General features: G+C 42.6%; 1 protein-coding gene across 5 annotated transcripts in view; it reads left to right on the forward strand.

Annotated features, from left to right (window-relative positions):
* LMNTD1 (lamin tail domain containing 1) overlaps nt 1–20,501 on the forward strand; it is a 491,035-nt gene that overhangs the window by 49,092 nt on the left and 421,442 nt on the right. Inside the window, exon 1 of one of the 5 annotated variants that reach the window (XM_061417582.1) lies at nt 19,346–19,713. The exons of the other annotated variants lie outside the window; for them this stretch is intronic. The gene's annotated coding sequence lies outside the window, so the exon portion shown is untranslated. Of the gene's footprint in view, nt 1–19,345; nt 19,714–20,501 lie in introns of those variants that run through there. 5 annotated transcript variants of the gene reach the window in all.

Genomic DNA, 20,501 nt, shown 5'->3' on the forward strand with positions numbered 1-20,501 from the left:
TTACACATACATAGACATGTATAAAGGTATGAATGTGTGTATTAGTATTAATCTTTAAATACATTATCTTTGCTCTCAAGAAATTTACTGTCTTGAAGGATGGAGATAGAAATGTGCAAGTGCTTTGGTAATCTAGGTGTTCCTAAATAGAGATATACACGTGGATTATCCAAATATTTTATGACAGCTAGCAGTTACTGAATATATACCGTGTTCCAGGACCAACTTAAGCTCTTTACACATGTTGGCTCAGCTAATCCTTCTAAACAACTTTGTAAGGTAGGTGCTATTTGACGTATGTACGTTTGTATGTGTGTATATCTATATCTGTATATGTATTTTTTCAGTCACTAATCATATCTGACTCTTTGTGACCCCTTGGACTGTAGCACGCCAGGCTTCCCTGCCCTTCACCAACTCCTGGAGCTTGCTCAAACTCATGTCCATTGAGTCAGTGATGCCATCCAACCATCTCATCCTCTGTTGCCCCTTCTCCTCCTGCCTTCAGTCTTTCCCAGCATCAGGGTCTTTTCCAGTGAGTCATTTCTTTGCATCAGGTGGCCAAAGTATTGGAGTTTTAGCTTCAGCATCAGTCCTTCCAATGAATATTCAGGACTGATTTCCTTTAGGATTGACTGATTGGATCTCTCTGCCATCCAAGGGACTCTCAAGAGTCTTCTCCAGCACCACAGTTAGTTATGTATAATATAAATAAATATATATATATGTGGTAGATACTGTTATATATTCAATTTATAGGTACTATTATATATTTAAATCACACAAAAATTAAGGAATTTGCTCAAGGTCATATGACCAAGCAAGTGGCAAAGAGGTATGACTCCACCCAGGCATTTGGCTCTAGACCCCAGGTGCTTTTCTCCTCCCCTAGGCTGTGTGTCTGGTAAATGCAGTTTCCAGCCAGCCTGTGGTGGGCAGGTACTCTGAGCATGCCTCTCTGCACTCTCCCAGGTTCTCAGTGAGTGGCTGGGCACAGGATTAGTTCCTTGTAAGGAGCCTCGCCAGCAGGGTGGTCCTACCATATTCTATCCTTCACTGTCGAAGGCCGTTTTTAGACTGATCTTACTTAAGGACTGAGATGGAGATTCGCGTGCAGGCAGTTGTGTAGTTGGTGAGAGCTCTGAGGAGCCCCTGTGAGGGGCTGAGGGAACAGGGAAGAGTCAACACCTTGAGAGGGGCAGACCTGGGCTGTGATGCAGCTGTCACCGAGGCCTCAGCAGATCTCCAGTGAAGTTCAGGAGCTGAAGTCTTCTTTCTGAATTGAGGTGATGGTGCTGGGCCTTTGTATGTACCCCTCCCTCAAGTAGTCCCTGGATGCAGGCTGCCCAGGGAGAGCAGGGCAGCCCTCTTTGACTGAGAGCAGTTCCTGGGGAGGAGGTCAACTATGAAGCATCAGCAGATAGCAGTCCCAGCAGCAGAGGGAACGGGGGCACAGCCTGCAGGGGCATCTGCAGCCACTCTGATGCTATGAGTCATGGCAAAATGGCAGGTGTTGAAGAAAGGAGTAGTACTTGAAGAAATGTACTACTTGAAGAAAGGAGTTCTCTCCTGTTCCTCTGCAGTGTTCCTCTGCCTTTGGAAGGCAGATCATGTTCTGGAGAAGGATGTGTGTCTGTGATGGGGGTTGGTGAGCAGGAATGAGGGGGACGATGCTATCTCCCACTGCCACTTCTTTCCACGCTGGGCTGGATTACCAAGGCTCTTGGAAAAAGAGCTCGGGTAGACTCAGACTTTGTCAGTCTCTGCGGAAGTGGATGACTGATGGGCAATGTCTCCCACTCCTTTCCCTTGAAGAAAATTTCTTGCCCCTTCTCTGGGAAATTAAAGTAATATATCCATCTAAGTGGAAGCTGACTCAGTATAAAAGCCATAGCTCAGGTAAGTTCTTTATTAAACCTGAAATGATAAAGTAACAAAAATATGTTTCAATAGGCTTCTCCTTTTGCAACAGCATAGAATTATTGCCCTCTTCTCTCCCTTCTCTTCTCTCCCTACCCTTGGGGTGTGTGTGTGTGTGTGTGTGTGTGTGTGTGTGTGTTGGGGAAAACATGGAGGTTTGTTATATATTTATAGCAATGTTTATCATGTATTGAAAGGCGCCTATATGCCATATACTTTGTGAATTAAGGGCGTCCCTGTGGCTCAGCTGGTAAAAAATCTGCCTGCAATGTGGGAGACCTGGGTTCAATCCCTGGGTTGGGGAGATCCCCTGGAGAAAGGAAAGGCTACCCACTCCAGTATTCTGGCCTGGATGACTCCATGGAATGTATAGTCCATGTGGTCACAAAGAGTCGGACACAACTTTAGTGAGTTTCACTTTGTGTATTCATATATTATTGCTAACTAGGGCTTCCCAAATGGCCCAGTGGTAAAGAATCCACCTGCAATGCAAGAGACACTGCAGTACAAGGAGTCATGGATTCAACCCCTAGGTCAGTAAGATCCCCTGGAGGAGGAAATGGCAACCCATTCCATTATTCTTACCTGAAAAATCCCATGGACAGAGGATCCCAGTGGGCTGCAATCCAAAGGGTCACTCAGAGTTGGATGCGACTGAGCACACGCACACCCACATTGCTAACTATCCCAATAACCCTACACAGTAGGTATTAATCACACTGTTTTCCACAATGAGAAATTGTTCCCCAAAGAGTTTATGTGAATTGCTCATGATCCATAGCCATTAAGGGATAGAAGCACGTTGTGCAAATCCTGAACTCACATCGACTCTCCTGTGTCTTATCTGGGGTGTCTTGGGTCAGTAGTTAGCAAGATGAAAGGCAAGACAATAAGTTTAGGTGTGAATGACTGCTGCTGCTGCTGCTAAGTCATTTCAGTCGTATCCAACTCTGTGCGACCCCATAGATGGCAGCCCACCAGGCTTCCCCGTCCCTGGGATTCTCCAGGCAAGAACACTGGAGTGGGTTGCCATTTTCTTCTCCAATGCATGAAAGTGAAAAGTGAAAGTGAAGTCGCTCAGTCGTGTCCAACTCTAGCGACCCCATGGACTGCAGCCTACGAGGCTCCTCTGTCCATGGGATTCTCCAGGCAAAAGTACTGGTATGGGGTGCCATTGCCTTCTCCGGTGAATGACTAGGACTGTACTTAAGCTCCTGCCCACCTTCTCCAATCCACTCTTTGTATTCTGTGAGAAGCTAATTGCTTACCCATCCCCAGTAACTCAAAGTCTTTATTTACCCAGAAAACTTTAATAACTGGTTTTTGCCTTGCTAGTAACAGCCTCTAATCTTCCTAGTAGAAGGTGGTGAATTTTCCTCTCACAGCTGGTCCAGGCTTCCATTACAATAGAATAGTTAACTGTTCATCTGTGGCAGGAACTTGAATAGGAATACACAGTATACAATTGTATAATGTTATAATCCAAACTCAAAAGAGTTTGCCTTTAAATGTTGTTTACAGCATTTTTCCATGCTATTTAATATTGAAGCTGGTAAACTTATCCGAGGACTTAAGACCCTTCTTGCTAGACATCTGCAGAGAATTGTTGTTATTGTGTCCAGCTCTTTTGTGACCCCATGGACTGTAGCCTACCAGGCTTCTCTGTCCATGGGATTTCCTAGGCAAAAATACTGGAGTAGGATGCCATTTCCTTCTCCACGGCATCTTCCTGACTCAGGGATCGAACCCATGTCTCCTTATTGCAGGCAGATTCTTTACTTCTGAGTCACTCGGGAAGGCTTCTGAAGAGAATGCCATTACCTAAGTGATTACTCCCTGTGGTGAAAATGATTGGCTTTAGTGCCTTTCAGTTAGAGAGAAGGACCCTAATCTTTGCCACTTGCTCCCAGGTCAGGACCCACCCCCCCCCCCAAAAAAAAAGAGATAAAGTCACTGTGATGGCACTTTGGTCCTTACCTTGGACTCAGAATGGGTACAAAGCTGTGATCTCCCGTCTCCCAAGAGCCTTCCCAAAGACGCCTCTTCCACAGGAGTCTGGTCTCCTGCATGCCCAGCCCTTAACCCATGATACTTTTTCCTTAAACAGTGCCAGGTTTTAGAGAAAGAAGTAAGGTTATCAAATTAGAGTAGGTTAAGTGTTTGTGCAGGTTAAGGCTTTTACTCAACGCATTGAGTTACTGAAAAATTAGCCCTTATGCTGAAATACTCAATGGCTATAGAAGAAATCTGAGAAACACCATTTAATATTATTAAAAACTTGAAGGGACAGGAACTGAGTCATGAGAAAAGAAAGAATTGAGGAGCAGGGTCTAAAGGTTTCTAAGTCTTTCTAACTAAAGACTTAGAAACGTGTTAGGATCTGTACTGGAGGGAAAAGGAGGAAGTAGAACTCTTAGCAGTTTTTACTGTAGTCAGTTTTAGTACTGTCTTACATCAGTGGTACACAGATGGTTAAATATTGCCTACAGGTAACTTGAATGACTTAAAAGCAGTGTAGATTTCTGAATTGTGACCATGAGAAAGATGAGTGCATTTGGCGTATGATATTGTTTGGTAAAAGATTACAGCAAAATCTTTAGTGACAGCATGATATACTAGCCAGCACAGCATAACAGGACAGAAACACAGTAAGACACACACGCTGAGCAAGGATGCCATAGGCCGTTCCCACCATGTCAGGGAAGACCCCATAAAGTACACCCTGAAGAGCAATTTTGTTCAGCACAGACCCCATAGGCCTTAAGCAGACAACTTAAGGACATAAAGACAGAGGGCTATGAAAAAATTTTTCTGGACTGTGCTGGGTCTTCATTGTGGCCTGGGGGCTCTTTGTTGAGGCACACAGTCTTCTCTCACACAGGCTTAGTTGCCCTGCAACCTGTGGGGTCTTAGTTCCCTGACCTGGAACTGAACCCACATGCCTGGCATTGAAAGGTGGATTCTTTACCACTGGACCACCAGGGAAGTCCCAGGACTGTGAAATATTAATTGCATATAAAGTTGTTAATTTTATAGCAACCTTATGAAGAAAGGTAAGTGTAGTACAGTAATAAAAATCCTGTGGCACTGACAGTGTTATATGGAGTTCACCCCACAACTTCTAAGCATGTTATAAATGTGTGGTTTTGCAAGAGGGAACACTCCGGAACAGATAGGCTGGCTGTTTTATCTGAGGGCTCCCAGCAGAATGAATTTAACCAGACTACGGTCCTTAGTACCTCCTGAAATTATGCTTCTTATTTCCCTTCCCTGGTGGCTCAGCTGGTAAAGAATCTGCCTGCAATGCAGGAGACTGCGGTTTGATTCCTGGGTCCGGAAGACCCGCTGGAGAAGGTATAGGCTACCCACTCCAATATTCTTGGGCCTCCCTGGTGGCTCAGCTGGTAAAGAATCTGCCTGCAGCACGGGAGACCTAGTTTGATTCCTTAATTGGGAAGATCCCCTGGAGAAGGGAATGGCTACTCACTCCAGCATTCTGGCCTGGAGAATTTATGGACTGTATAGCCAAGAGTTGGACACGACTGAGCGACTTTCATGTTCTGATCCATTGCTCATGATTTTCCTTCCTGCCTAAGAAGAAACAGTGTGACTGTATCCCATCACCCCCACCTTCTCCTTTCTTCCAAGTACAGTCATGTAATCATCTTCTTTCTCAGTCACTGTATTCCACTCACCCCCTCTGCTGTCTTTGATAATGCACAGTGCTTCTTGCCTAGTTTTTAGTGTGTTTGAAAAATATAGTTTGCCATGAAGTTCATCTTGATTTTTAAGATCTGTCTTCCCTTAAATAGAAGAAATAGGAAATATATTTGTACTCTAAAACTATTCTTATACTTTTTTGTTTTTACCCAAACTTCTTAAATAATGCTAAACTCAGAACAAGCAGTCAGAAACACATGGTAGAAAATGAATGGATGAAGCAGTTGTGTCTGTTAGGAACTGCCAAATCACTAGTAACAATTATGTGATAATAATGACTTTTAAAAGACAAATGTTTATTTTCCTTTACAAAAAAAAAAAAACTAAAAAAAGTCTGCAAGCAGGAAGTCTAGGGCTATATAGTAATTATTCAATATTGTCAGTGCCCTTAGGCTCTTGCTGCGTTTCTGTTCCATTATCTTTAGCATGTAGAGACTTTTTAAAGGTTTCCTCATGGTGTTAAAACTGCTGCTGAAGTTCCAGTCATTGTATATCTCAGTCATGAAGAGGAAAAGGGGAGAAAGGACAAAAGGAAACAAACCATCCAGATGAGTTCGCCTCCATTTAAGAGTATTCCTGGGACCTCTCCCCCAGATGACTACTGCACATCTCTCATTGGTGACCTCTATTTGTAAGGCAATCTGAAAAGTGTAATCTTTGGTGCTGCACATTGTCATGCTGAAAAGAATTAAATTCTATTAATATTAGGAAGGAAGACAGATATGAGATCGGCAGTTACTAATCTCTAAGTAATGATCAAAGTTGCCTCCTGATTAGGGTTTAATCTCTTAGTATGTCGACAAGATGGGATGTTCTCCCAGTGCATCTGGGGGTGGGGGAGAATAAAAGTACTTTGGAGTTTAGACGAGGAAATATGTAACGAGGTTTTGTATCAGTTATTCTAGATGGAAATGATGAGTCAGGGATTTGAAGATGTCAGGTTGAGACTCTAAGGAACTGGAGATTTTGATGAAGTTGAAAAAATAAGTATCATGGGAATGACAGGCATATAGGAGCTAGAAAGAGATGCAGCTGTGGTCTGCATGTGGAACATAAGATTTAAGACTCTAGAGGCTTAGCTGTCCCAGCAAGTGAGGGAAAAGCTTCAGGCTCTGGTTTTCAAAATACAGAGCTGAAGGTCTTCAGAGTGGAAAAGATTTATAGGCTCCCATGAAATAGAATCATACCTATTGAATGAAAAGCAAAAGCGAGCGAAAAGTGTAAAAAGCGAAATTTGCCCAGTCATGTCTGACTTTTTGCAATCTCATGGACTATACAGTCCATGGAATTCTCCAGGCCAGAATACTGGAGTAGGTAGCCTTTTCCTTCTCTAGGGGATCTTCCCAACCCAGGGATCAAACCTAGGTCTCCCGTATTGCAGGCGGATTCTTTACCAGCTGAGCCACAAGGGAAGCCCAAGAATACTGGAGTGCGTAACCTATCCCTTCTCCAGCAGTTCTTCTCGACCCAGGAATCAAACCAGAGTCTCCTGCATTACAGGTGGATTCTTTACCAACTGAACTATTGGGGAAGCCCATTCTATTCTATTGAGTGTGCTTTACATATTTCTTAGCTGTGCCAAGCACAAATGGATTTTCTTTTCTGCTGAAAAAATAATTACATATTAGACAGTAGAGGGGGAGAATCTTCACATTTCCACTGTCTACACAACTCATGTTTCAGTTCCACATGGTTTACATAGTTGCAACTATAGCTTACAGATGATTGCCTATCCTTTTAATTCAACATGATAATGTAAGCATTTTCCATGTTGTAACATAGTTATTAGAATTAATTGGTGGGTTCTAAATAAGTATTCAAATTACAATTTGGGGATACTCCAGATCCTTCACCAATGTCGTGAAACCAAAAGAAAAAAAAAAAAGAATTGTGAAATTTCAAACAAATTATCAGAAATAAAGAGGGACATGACTCATTTTTGTCTTGCTGAAACTCATGGGTCTCTGGTTTCTCTTATCTTGATGTTATAAATATCACTCTTTCACCAACTGCATTCCTCAACCATTTGAAGTTAGAGATATTATAAATGTGTGGGGTACAAATCAAGATCTGTATGCAGTGGATGTAAGAATTTCATTAGATGGATCTTCTTGCATCCCAACCCCACCCCAAGGCTTTCCTTTAGAAGGCACTAAGAAGATAAGCTTGGACTTCCCCGATGGTCCAGTGGTTGAGCATCTGCCTGCCAGTGCAGGAGACGTGGGTTCGATCCCTGGTCCAGGAAGATCTCACGTGAGAGAGGTAAGCCCATGCACCATGACTGCTGATCCCATATGCCCATGTTGTAGAGTAAGAGAAGCCACTGCAGTGAGAAGCCTGCACATTGCAAGGAAGAGTAGCCTCCATTCACTGCAACTAGAGAAATCTCATGCACAGCAACGAAGACCCAGAGCAGCGAAAAAAAAAATTTTTTTAAGTAAAAAGCAAAAAAAGATTAGTCCTATATTCTTATTCCTGGTACAAGTAAGAAAGTTATAAAATTTCACTGGGTTCTTATTTCTTTACCTGGGACCAAAGAGCATCTTTTGTTTTCTCCTGAGTTGCAAAAAATTTACTTTATAAATGTGCTAAAAAATGATAATTTAATGGAGCAATAATTCATTTTACACTATCGCTGCATTGGCTATTGAATTCAAAGAATACTCAATTTCCCCTGTTTTGACGTCCTTCTTTATGCAACTTAGATTCAACTGTTTACTCACTGCTGCTGCTGCTAAGTTGCTTTAGTCGTGTCCGACTCTGTGCAACCCCATAGACGGCAGCCCACCAGGCTCCCCCGTCCCTGGGATTCTCCAGGCAAGAATACTGGAGTGGGTTGCCATTTCCTTCTCCAATGCATGAAAGTGAAAAGTGAAAATGAAGTCGTTCAGTCGTGTCTGACTCCCAGCAACCCCATGGACTGCAGCCCACCAGGCCCCTCCATTCACGGGATTTTCCAGGCAAGAGTACTGGAGTGGGTTGCCATTGCCTTCTCCGTTTACTCACTAGGACCCTCAAATCTCTTGACGTTGCTTCCTTCTGGCTGATGTGTCCAGCAGACTCCCCACCAGGGTTCAGTTCACTCACTCTTTTGGGTCACCTTATGTTGCTATAGAAACTCATGTGGCCCTGTGGATAGAACTCCTGCAGAAGTAAAGTTTTCCATTGTAGACCAGGCTCAGGGCCACTTAGTAAACTTTATACTTGTCCCTGGGCTCTTCTCCCCCCATTTCCCCACAAAAGCTGATGCAAACATTCCCACGTCAACCTCTTGCATGTGGATTCTTCAGGGTTCTGCCCTGAGTCTTTTCTCTTCTCTCTCTGTTCGTTCCCCTGCTGTAACTAACATTTGTTGAAGATCTATCTCTGAACTCCACCCTGATCCCACACTGGACACATGCACATTGCCCCAGTACTTGGATATTTGTGCTCTTTGGATATCACACAGGCATCTCTGAATTAAGCTCATTATATTTTATAAATGTTAAAACTTTCTTGTTACAAGTTCTATACCTCTTCAGCCACCAATTCAGAAATCTTCAATGATAGTTAACTATTTCTTCTCCCTGATCTCACATAAGTATTCTCATGGTGATAGCTTATGGTGAATGGTGTCAGATTTGTGACCTCCGAAGAAGAGAATTTAGCTTTGGGACCAGAGATGAGGCTTGATTCCTTAGAGCTTTTGTGTAGCATAGTTATATTACAGTGAAAAAGGAACAGAGAAAGCTTCTGACATAGACATCAGAAGGGGGCAGAGAGTGCCCCACTTGCTAGTCTTATCAAGGCCTTATATAATTTTTCAGTTGGTTACTAACAATAGAAAGGTCTTACCAGACCAGCTCCCACAACATCCTAAGATAACGGGATTAGTCTGAAGGTTGCTGTAAAAAAAGGAGAAATATGTCCTCAGTTCAGTCCCTCAGTCGTGTCCAACTCTTTGAGACCCCATGGACTTCACAGCATGCCAGGCTTCCCTGTCCATCACCAACTCCTGGAGCTTGCTCAAACTTGTGTCCATCGAGTCAGTGATAGCATCCAAACCTCTCATCCTCTGTGGTCCCCTTCTCTTCCTGCCTTCATTCTTTCCCAGCATCAGGATCTTTTCCAATGAGTCAGTTCTTTGCATCAGGTCCCCAAAGAATTGGGAGTTTCAGCTTCAGCATCAGTCCTTTCAATGAATATTCAGGACTGATTTCCTTTAGGATGGACTGGTTTGATCTCCTTGCAGCCTAAGGGACTCTCAAGAGTCTTCTCCAACACCACACTTTGAAAGCATCAATTCTCCATCATTACTTAGAAAAGGTTCAAATTCTTTAACACAGCAAAGCCCTCGGTAATGGGAACTCACTCTTACCTTCCTAGTGTCATCTCTTGCCTCCACCATTCTCCTGCAGTCAGCCACACCAAACATTCATTTCAGCAAATGTAGCCCTCTTTTACATTGTACCATGTTGTCCCTTCCTTCCCCAGGTGGCACAGAGGTAAAGAATCTGCCAGCTATTGCAGGAGATGCAAGAGACGTGGATTCGATCCCTGGGTTGGGAAGACCCCCTGGAGGAGGAAATGGCAGACCATTCCAGTATTCTTGCCTGGGAAATACATGGTCAGAGGACTCTGGCAGGCTGTGGCCCATAGGGTCGCAAAAGAGTTGAACATGACTGAGCATGCACTCATGCTTGCTGCCCCACAGATGTTCTGTTTTCTGCTGATCACCTGCTGGGCTTCAGCTGATTCACCGACTTCCTGACCTCTAAGCAAAGTCAGGGGCTTTCTCCTCCCTCTTCCCCTGGTTCTTCAATCATACTTCTATCACCACTGTCATCACAATTTACTGTGGCTGTTCATGTTTCTGTCTCCTGCATTAGATTATGAGTCCCTTGAAGGCAGGGAGCAGATCTCAAGATGAAATATCTTCCTAGTGTCTGACAGATATTAGTTATCTGGGAAATGTTAAGAAAAAAAGCAACCTTCTTAAACTGGGGCCTCTGTAGTTCCCATCTTTCACTCATTTCCCTTCATCCTTCTTGAATGAATTTTCAATACCATGTAACTATCCCCACCCTTTACTTCCCATTCACCTTTCCAATTTGGGGTACTCAATTCAGTTCTACCATCTCTGCTTCCAACAGGCAGTCTTGGAAAAGTCAGTGTTCCTGGCATATTGCCAGACTCCATACACACTTTGCAGTACTTGACTTACCTGATTTACCCCATGCCTTTAACACTGGAGCTACTCTCTTTATTGCAAACCAAGCATTCTCTCCCTCTCTGTCTGACACTGGGCACTCCTCTGCCATCTCTACTTCTTTGTCCTCCTTTGTAAACTCTTCTCTGCTTGCCCTTCTTCAAGGTTTGATCCTTAGTCCACCTCTATCCTTTTTTTCCCCATGCTCGGTGTAGAAAATGTTCGTGGTGTCATTTCAGCTCTGCAGGTTTAGTTTTGCTTTGCCATGTGGGATTTAGTTCCTCAAGGGATCAAACCCCCTTCATCGGAAGCTCAGAGTCTTAATCACTGGACCACCAGGGAAGTCCCCCGTGCTTGTGCTAAGTTGCTTCAGTTGTGTCCGACTTCTTGAGACCCTGTGGACTCTAGCCCACCAGTCCCCTCTGTCCATGGGATTCTCCAGGCAAGAATACTGGAGTGAGATGCCATTTCTTCTTCCAGGGGCTCTTCCCAGGGATCGAACCTATGTCTCATGTCTCCTGCCTTGGCAGGTAGGTTCTTTACCACCAGCACCACCTGGGAAGCCCGAGGAAGTCCCCTCGCTCTGCAGTTTTCACTACACTGACTTTCTAATATGTCTCCCAACTACATCCAGCCCCTACCTCTCATCTGCACTTCAGACTTGAATATCCACCTGAAATAGGAGGGCAGCAGGGTAGCAGCCATACACAACCTTTAAAAGAATGGCATAGCCCAAGGACACAACATAAGCTGATTAGAACCAAATAGGCCCAAGATGGCAGACAAGTCAACTTCTAGACCTTGAGCCTCAGTATACGCTCGCTTATTGCTTACTGTAACACATCAGCAAGCTAAATGACACACCCACAGGCTTCATGACAGTTCCAAACCAAGCATCAGAGGCCAAAAGGTGGGTGGTGGCCCAATTCCTGGAGGTCCCCTAGCCCTTGCCCAAAATAGCTGGAATATTCCTCCTACTCATTAGCCTATGAAATTACCCAGCCATATAAGAACTGACAACCCAACATCATGGTGCTGTTCTCGCCTTATGAGACGGCTCCCACTCAGTCTGTAGAGTGTGTTTCTCTCTAAATGAATCTATTTCTTACCTAACACTTTGTCTCACTGAATGCTTTCTGCAGTGAGACATCAAGAACCTGAGCGTTGTTGTTCAGTCACTCAGTTGTGTACAACTCTCTGCAACCCCATAGACTGCAGCATGTCAGGCTTCCCTGTCCTTCAGAATCTCCCGGAGGTTGCTCAAACTCATGTCCATTGAGTCGGTGATGCCATCCAACCATCTCATCCTCTGTCACCCACTTCTCCTCCTGCCCGCAGTCTTTCCCAGCATCAGGCTCTTTTCCAATGAGTCAGCTCTTCACATCAGATGGCCGAAATATTGGAGCTTTAGCTTCAGCATCAGTCCTTCCAGTGAATATCCAGAATTGATTTCCTTTAGGATTGACTGGTTTGATCTCCTTGCTGTCCAAGGGGCTCTCAGGAGTCTTCTCCAACACACAGTTTGAAAACATCAGTTCTTCAGTGCTCATCCTTCTTTATGGTCCAGCTCTCATATCCATACATGATTACTGGAAAAACCATAGTTTTGACTAAACAGATCTTTGTCAGCAAAGTGATGTCTCTGCTTTTTAATATGCTGTCTAGGTTTGTCGTAGGTTTTCTTCAAAGGAGCAAGCATCTTAATTTCATGGCTGCAATCACTATCCACAGTGATTTTGGAGCCCAAGAAGATAAAACTTGTCACTGTTTCCACTTTTCCCCCCATCTATTTGCCATGAAGTGATGGGACCAGATGCCATGATTTTAGTTTTTTGAATGTTGAGTTTTAAGCCAGCTTTTTCACTCTCTTCTTTCACCTTCATCAAGAGGCTCTTTAGTTCCTCTTCTCTTTCTGCCATTAGAGTGATATCATCTGCATTTGTGATGTTGTTGATATTTCTCCTGGCAATCTTGATTTCAGCTTGTGCTTCATCCAGCCCAACATTTCCCATGATATACTCTGCATATAAGTTAAATAAGCAGGGTGACAATATACAGCCTTGATGTACTCCTTTCCCAATTTTGAACCAGTCTTTTGTTCCATGTCCAGTTCTAACTGTTGCTTCTTGACCTTTGTATAGGTTTCTCAAGAGGCAGGTAATGTGGTCTGATATTCCCATCTCTTTAAGAATTTTCCACAGCTTGTTGTGATCTACATAGTCAAAGGCTTTAGTGTAGTCAATGAGCAGAGGTAGATGTTTTTCTGGAATTTTATTAGTTTCTCTATGATCCAACGGATATTGGCAATTTGATCTCTGGTTCCTCTGCCTTTTCTAAATCCAAGTTGCACATGTGGAATGTCTTGGTTCATGTAGTGCTGAATCCTAGCCTGAAGGATTTGGAGCAGTACCTTGCTAACATGAGAAATGAGCACAGTTGTACTGTAGTTTGGGCATTCTTTGGCATTGCCCTTCTTTGGGATTGGAATGCAGACTGACCTTTTTCCAGTCCTGTGGCCACTGCTGAGTTTTCCAAATCAGCTGACATACTGAGTGTGGCACTAAAGAGCATCATCTTTTAGGATTTGAAATAGAAAGAAAGAAAGTGAAGTCGCTCAGTTGTGTCCGACTCTTGGCGACCCCATGGGCTGTCGCCTACCAGGCTCTTCTGTCCATGAGATTTTCCAGGCAAGAATACTGGAGTGGGTTGTCATTTCCTTCTCCAGGGGATCTTCCTGACCCAGGGATTAAACCCAGGTCTCCTGCATTGTAGGCAGACACTTTACCGTCTGAGCCACCAGGGAAGTCAAAAAAAAAAGAAAGAAAGAACATGAGTTCAAGATGTAATCTACGTTTCTAAGTTGCATGATTTCACAACTGCCCACAGGACATATATATATATATATATATACGTTGCATAACTCCCTTAATCACCAGTGCTAACCTGCATGAAACATCTGCCCTCTAGCCTTCCTCATCACTGTGCACCCCTCCCCCTCCACACCAAAGGCTCCTTCTGGATTCATCCTGTGAGTCAGCAGAACCACCAAGCAATCAGTCAGCTTCCAGCCATCTGTGCTTTCTCTCGCTTCCCTCCTCCGCAGCTAATTCTTGAGTTCTCAGTATGGCATGTACCCTAAGCCCTCCCCTTTGAGGAGCACAGATGTTGTGCTTCCCTATGTTGTGAAGCACAGACCCCACCTTGTCCTTCCTTATTTTAAGCTGTTGAATGGCTTTCTGTCCTCTAAACTTAAGCAGACATTCTTGAGCAGAGCTCAGCAGGCTCACCTTGACCTGGCCCCAGCTCCTTCTCCACTTCACCTCCAGGCACTCCCTGCTTTGCCTGTTTATGCTCTAGTAACCTTGAACTACTTGTAGTTCCACCTTACCTCTTTGTTTTGTTTGTGGTAATCTGTCTGCCTAGAAAGCTCTTTAACTCTTCCTCGCCCTGATGATCTTAATCTTAACTCAAATCTTCTTTCAGGACGTTGTCTCCGCCTCTCCAGGCTGGACCACTTTCTCTTGTATGCTCTTGCCTGACATTTTTCCTCAGCTTGTATCACTTTATACCAGAGATTGTCTTCCTCTGTTACCATTCAGCTCTTATCACTTCCTACTGAGACTGTCTTTCTGTGTTACTGTTTCCCTCAGGGAAAGACTAGGGACTCTGGAATTATTCTGCTTGGGCTCCAACCCTGTGCCACACCTTATTATTAATAGCTGAGTGACCTTGGAAAAGTTTACTAAACTCCAAGTTTGAGTCTCCTCAACTAGCAAAACAGAAATCAAAATAGAAACTAATTTACAAAGTTGTTAGAAAATTAAACACAGATGCACAGAGCCTGCCTCAAGGCAAACGCTCAGTAAATGTTTTATAAAATGATTATCAATCTTCTGCACTTTGCAGAAGTGTCTGCAAAGAAGTATCTGTTCTTATCACCAGATCTAAGCAGTGCTTGGCATATTGCAGGTACTCACCCTCTAGTTTTTGAATTGAATGAAGTTAAATGAATTAATGAATGAACTGGAGAATATTTATGCATGGTGTCACATTAAGAACGTACAAACGGGCCAGACAGAACAAATCTCAGGTAATAAGTGCCAATTTATCAGTTTTGCAGGTTAAGTAACAACATTCTATGGTAGAAAGAGGCTGATATTTAGGTATTTAGTGCCCTGGTGGAGAACTGCTCCATCCACCCTTCAGGGTGGGAGCATTCACTCCTCCATGGCTGGGAATGTAGTGCTTACTTCTCACAGCTGAGTGAGTAGCCTTCTCTGGTCACTGCTCTGTGCCAGAAACAGCCACTTTATTCAAGTGTAGCCCCTGCCTACATCTAAATACTGGTTGGCAAGAGGGACCTTGCTTCAACTCGGCACAGCTTTGCAGGGCCATCCCAGCTGTAGGACTGGGTGAGGCTCTGTTGGGACTTCATTACAGCTCAACTGCTCCCTCTGCCCGATCCTCCTTCCTTAACATTTGTACAAATATTAACCCCAAGAACATACCTTGTAACACTCAATGCATAGTCTTCTGTTTTAGGGTCTGTTTCCAGGAGAATTTAATCTGCAACATTTTGTGAACCATAAGAGTTTGGTGAATTACTTGTGTTGTTTTTGTTGATTGTACTGCCGTGTTTGCAGGATCTTAGTTCCCTGATCAGGGGTTGAACTGGGGCCCATGGCACTGAAAGTGCCCTCATCCTAACCACTGGACTGCCAAGGAAGTCCTGCTTTTAGGCACAAGTATAGGAAGTGACTCACAGTATGGCTGACACCAAAATGGAAGACATGATGATGATGATTTTGGGGGGTGTTAGAATTTAGACGGGGGTGCCAAGATAGAAGTGACTGGTCATGCCGGTTCTAATCCCAGCTCTTGCCGTACTTTGGCTAAGGCAGGTTGTAAGTCCTTGAGGCTATGTGCCGTCTTGAATGTATTTTTTGTCACTTGTGTTCCACTGGGAAATGCAAGAGTGGAAAGTAAAAACAAAAGTCCCTGAGGTTCCTGCCCATGGCACGCTCCTGGGGAAACTGGTCAACCCAGTGTTGTGACCTTGTAGCCCCTGGCAGGCAGTGATTGAGTCAAGTGGCGGGCTGCATTTTTATTCCTTAAAAAAGGGGTGGTAACATTAGAAACAATGTGTTACCTGTCCATATTATGTTAGAATTTTACTTTAGAAGTATTTGTGGTAGAGAAAAACTCACTACATAACTAAATCGAAGAGGTTTTAGTTATTAAGCTTACCACAAGGGTCTTGCTTAGCATAAAATAATTCTTAGCATGCATGACCAGGGCAGGTTGATTTTTTTTTTTTTTCAAATTATAGGGTATATTATAGATTTTTGTATGAATTACAAGGGAAACAGGTATACATTTGACTGCACATAATACACACACATAAAAAATTAAATAGTACAGAATTATACAAAGTAAAAGGCTTCTCAGGTGGCACAGTGGTAAAGAATATGCCTCCCAGTGAAGGAGATGCAAGAGACATGGGTTCAGTTTCTGGGTCAGGAAGATTTTCTGAAGTAGGAAATGGTAACCCACTCCAGTATTCTTGCCTGAGAAATCCTATGGACGGAGGAGCCTGGCAGGCAACAGTCCACGGGGTCGCAAAGAGTCTGACACAACTGAGCTACTGAGCAAGGCACGGCATACGAATTAAGAAGTGGAAGTCCTCCCCCAACCAGTTCACCACTATATCACTCCTCGGAAGTAGTCACCATTAGGAGTATAATGTGCATCTGGGAGAATGTATCTCTTGTATATTTATAATATGTAATGAAGTATCTCATATATTTATATATTTATAATGTAATATTTATAATTTATAATAACAAGTATATTTATATTTATGGTGAAAATATATAACCACGGATAATGAATCTAAAAGTTAAATTTCTTAAGCTAATAAAGGTAGATATGAAAACCTCTACTCTCTCCATCATCCTTCTGTTCAGTTGAATCTCCTGAGTATATAACATTGCTAGAATATTGCCATTTTTCTTTTTCCTTCTTTCCCAAAACATCCCATGAGAACACTGGTGGGCCCGTGTGTTTCTTTGGAAGTTCAGCTTCTTTTGAAAATGGTGACATTATCTCATCACACTTCAACCTTGTTAGGAGGACTCCTTCTTTCTCCCGCTTTTTATTTCTTGAGTCCCCATGTTCATGCTGCATTGAGCGAGATTTGCTGCTTTCATCAGTTCATATCACTTTCGGCTCAATAACAACAGAAAACTAGAAAGTTTCTGCTTCTTACCACATTGCTAGTATTTCTCTTTCAGACGGTGGGTACCTCCGACTTGTTCTCTCTCCTGTCCCCAAAACCAACTGCATTTCCAGCAAAAGGCCTCAGTCATTCCTGCAGAAATCATTAAGAGAGAACTCCAAATCTTCAGGCCCATAAACCATGACATGCACTCCCATTGAAAATAATACCAATTTCCTTGGAAAATTTTAAGACAAAAAGTTTGAACATAAAAGATTAGAAATCATCCAGTTTCATTTCACTGAAGATGTATTTTTAACAGCACAGCAGAATGACCTTATATGCAAACATTAAATATGTCAGAGCTATGAGTGACTTAGAACCAAGTGCATTTAGAGACCAGAATATGGACAGGTATGTTTGGATAAATAGATTCAAAGATTTGATGAAAGACCTGGACCAAGTCCTTTGTTTTAAGAGAGAAGATGTTACTGCTGCATTTGAACATTTGCAGCAAACTGGGCAGAAACTAACTGATCTAAAATTGTGCCAGTTAAGTGAAGAAATTTTTTAAAAAGGAAGGGGCTGTTAGCCAAAGTTGGAATTTTTAAAAAAGGAAGTATAAATCCAGATTTTTCAGGTTTAAATGAAAACATGTGGTCCTTAATTATAGACAGCTACTGTTTTTCTTAAATAAACAAAGGGCTAATTTATATATGTGTTTTCTTTATCATAAGAAGTAGATAGAAATAGATACCAAATTGCTATCTCTGCAGCCCTAACTGCAAATAGGATATGTTTTTTAGATTCTTACCGGCCATTTGCAAGTCTTTAAATCCTTGCTTTGGAATTAGCCTTGTCATTAAAACTCCCCCTTTAGAATGAAAGGGACCTCCCTTCAAAGAAGAGCATCCTGCGGAGTGATGAAAGGCCTGTGCTATGTAATGTCCACCAGCAATGAAGGGATGCAACTATGATAAGAATTTAAATGTAAAATGAATCTGTGAAATGCAAGTGTGAAAAACATAAACATACTGAACACTTAATGTACATTATGGTAGAATTCTTTAGAGGGAAAAATAAGCTGCAAGTCAGAGAATCAGTCATTAAATCATTTCTCTGAGACAGTAGAACTGATAGACAGGCATGGAAACCGTCTTTTACATTATCCATTTTATAGGCCTAGAACTTTGATCTTAATGCGGTCATCCTTCTTAGAACAAAAAAGATGGTCCAGGAGGTGGATAGTGATCTTCAGAATACAGAAAGACTACGGATCTTTCAATTGCCATCGTGGTTTTGTACCAGACACCATTTAAATTTTTTTCTTAAGTTCAGTTCAGTGCAGTTCAGTTCAGTCGCTCAGTCGTGTCCAACTCTTCGCGACCCCATGAATCCCAGCACGCCAGGCCTCCCTGTCCATCACCAACTCCCGGAGTTCACTCAAACTCACGTGCATCGAGTCAGTGATGCCATCCAGCCATCTCATCCTCTGTCGTCCCCTTCTCCTCCTGCCTCCAATCCCTCCCAGCATCAGAGTCTTTTCCAATGAGTCAACTATTCACATGAGGTGGCCAAAGGACTAGAGTTTCAGCTTTAGCATCATTCCCTCCAAAGAAATCCCAGGGCTGATCTCCTTCAGAATGGACTGGTTGGATCTCCTTGCAGTCCAAGGGACTCTCAAGAGTCTTCTCCAACACCACAGTTCAAAAGCATCAATTCTTCGGCGCTCAGCCTTCTTCACAGTCCAACTCTCACATCCATACATGACCACAGGAAAAACCATAGCCTTGACTAGACGAAACTTTGTTGACAAAGTAATGTCTCTGCTTTTGAATATGCTATCTACGTTTGTCATAACTTTCCTTCCAAGGAGTAAGCGTCTTTTAATTTCATGGCTGCAGTCACCATCTGCAGTGATTTTGGAGCCCAGAAAAATAAAGTCTGACCCTGTTTCCACTGTTTCCCCATCTATTTCCCATGAAGTGATGGGACCGGATGCCATGATCTTTGTTTTCTGAATGTTGAGCTTTAAGCCAACTTTTTCACTCTCCACTTTCACTTTCATCAAGAGGCTTTTGAGTTCCTCTTCACTTTCTGCCATAAGGGTGGTGTCATCTGCATATCTGAGGTTATTGATATTTCTCCCGGCAATCTTGATTCCAGCTTGTGCTTCTTCCAGTCCAGCGTTTCTCATGATGTACTCTGCATATAAGTTAAATAAGCAGGGTTGACAATATACAGCCGTGATGTACTCCTTTTCCTATTTGGAACCAGTCTGTTGTTCCGTGTCCAGTTCTAACTGTTGCTTCCTGACCTGCATACAGATTTCTCAAGAGGCAGGTCAGGTGGTTTGGTATTCTTAGTCTGTTATAATAAGCATACCTGAGCCAGTCAAGCACAGACCTTCACACAACAAATGTTTTGAATGCAGTGGCTATTAGACAGACCTTGGCTGTTATTTACTCAGACCTAATGCAGTTCACCATGCCTAGGTAAATAGAAGACATTGCCCCTGCAACTATCAGCACAGCCGGTGCCCAGGACAACATACAACAAATCCTATTGCAGGGATCTAAGCCTGAGGTTGGTGATTTTACACTGAGAGTCTCTTGAATCTTCCTGGCACTCATGAGGTTAAATCCTAGAACATCTAAGAAGAAAGAAAGTAAGTACTTCTAACACAATGCTGGAAAGGGGATAATAAATTCTTCAACATTAACACCATAGTCTGATGCAAATGAATTTAATCTCCTTTAATCTCCTTGGTATTCAGGGAGAAATGAAAGCTAGTGGATTAAATATGCAAGTCTTCTTTTGTTGCCAGTATTGCAAATATGGCAATAATCTTGAATCATCAACATTATTGGAAAGCTACTTCTTAGCTATCTTGAACATATTTCCCTATTGAACATTTGTACACTTGGAATTTTGATAATGAGCCCATTAATTAATTTTAAAGATCCTGAATGTTTTCCTTCATAAAATTTTGATTTTTGGAAATAGACAAAGAAGTTTTGTGTGTATGTTACTACTCCAGTATCTTTTGAAATAGATAAGCTGTTTTACTTTTGCCATAAGTGTATTGAAAGCTTTTTTTGTGCTATCTTAAAAAGATCTGCTAACCATAAGGTTTTTGTGCAAAAGCAAAAGAGATTAGGAATTTTTAGACTTTCTGTCTAATACCAAAGTAGTCACAAGATGATGAAAAATATGTTCTCATAGTAAATATTTTCTGTTATACTTTATAGCCAAATGTTTCAATAAGATATTTCAAACTCTGGAATCACTCCCACTCATATGAAGTTTAAATATGTATTTCTCAAGTCATTAATTCATTAACACATTGGTGAAAGTGTATTTATAGAGCTCAGTGCATTACACTTTCTGCTGACAGTAAGAAAAGAATTCAGAAAAAGATGAGCTGATTTTGTAAACTGGTTGTCTTGACAAGTT

This window comes from Bos javanicus, chromosome 5 (genome assembly GCF_032452875.1).
Source record: "Bos javanicus breed banteng chromosome 5, ARS-OSU_banteng_1.0, whole genome shotgun sequence".
In the NCBI taxonomy this organism is placed as follows: domain Eukaryota; kingdom Metazoa; phylum Chordata; class Mammalia; order Artiodactyla; family Bovidae; genus Bos; species Bos javanicus.